This window comes from Bombus pyrosoma, unplaced genomic scaffold, assembly GCF_014825855.1.
Source record: "Bombus pyrosoma isolate SC7728 unplaced genomic scaffold, ASM1482585v1 HiC_scaffold_4726, whole genome shotgun sequence".
Classification (NCBI taxonomy): Eukaryota; Metazoa; Arthropoda; class Insecta; order Hymenoptera; family Apidae; genus Bombus; species Bombus pyrosoma.
Window position 1 is genome coordinate 243,834 of NW_025219986.1, and position 1,550 is coordinate 245,383.

The window sequence follows — 1,550 nt, forward strand, 5'->3', positions numbered from 1 at the left end:
GCGTACATAGCGAGATGTACTTTCATTCCTCCCTTTTTTCGATCCAAAACGTTCGTTCGATCGATGAGAAAGGAAACTATGGAAAATATTATGTACATGTATAGCGTGGAAGTTGCAATCGCTGCTCGCTCGCTGCGCTCGTTCGTATATACCTACCCTAACCTCACAACCGCTCCCGCACGTTCGCAAATTTCAAGAAAATCTCCCTCGTATCGTCGACTGAACGTAAGAGGAATGTGTTTTAGTTTGGGCAATAGTTTTTCGAGCGAGCATAGCGAGCGAGCAACGCGTAAACGCGTGTCGCAAACCAACGGCTTGGACCGTAGGGTCTTTGAAGTATACGCATCAGCCCGACGAACTGCAGGGTTTTCCCCAATAGTTTCCCAAAATGAGGTTGCAGGTTTCGATATTTTTATGCAACTCGTTATGTCTCGTCCTTGTATAGTGAAATGTAACGGTTATTTAATCGCTGAGAAAGTTTGAAAGAAATCCTTCCCTTCTGCCGACATTCAAGGCTCGGTTGAAAACTGGCACGGACTAGGGGAATCCGGCTGTCCATTTACAGCGATGCATTTCGAGACTGTGGAAGCAACGTGATTTCAGATCAATGCTCTTAATGTCCGCGTGCGGAAATGAAAAACATTAAAAAAGAGCGGGCAAACGTCGGGAGTAACCGGGACTCTCCTAAGGGTTATTGTCCAGATACTTCGAAGTGCACAACGCGCGTACATAGCGAGATGTACTTTCCTTCCTCCCTTTTTTCGATCCAAAACGTTCGTTCGATCGATGAGAAATGAAACTAAGGAAAATATTGTGTGCATGTATAGCGTGGAAGTTGCAATCGCTGCTCGCTCGCTGCGCTCACTCGTATATGTCTACCCTAACCTCACAACCGCTCCCGTACGTTCGCAAATTTCAAGAAAATCTCCTTCGTATCGACGACTGAACGTAAGAGGAATGTGTTTTAGTTTGGGCAATAGTTTTTCGAGCGAGCATAGCGAGCGAGCAACGCGTAAACGCGTGTCGCAAACCAACGGCTTGGACCGTAGTGTCTTTGAAGTATACGCATCAGGCCGACGAACTGCAAGGTTTTCCCCAATAGTTTCCCAAAATGAGGTTGCAGGTTTCGATATTTTTATGCAGCTCGTTATGTCTCGTCCTTGTATAGTGAAATGTAACGGTTATTTAATCGCTGAGAAAGTTTGAAAGAAATCCTTCTCTTCTGCCGACATTCAAGGCTCGGTTGAAAACTGGCACGGACTAGGGGAATCCGGCAGTCCATTTATAGCGATGCATTTCGAGACTGTGGAAGCAACGTGATTTCAGATCAGTGCTCTTAATGTCCGCGTGCGGAAATGGAAAACATTAAAAAAGAGCGGGTAAACGTCGGGAGTAACCGGGACTCTCCTAAGGTGTATTGTCCAGATGCTTCGAAGTGCACAACGCGCGTACATAGCGAGATGTACTTTCCTTCCTCCCTTTTTTCGATCCAAAACGTTCGTTCGATCGATGAGAAATGAAACTAAGGAAAATATTATGTACATGTATAG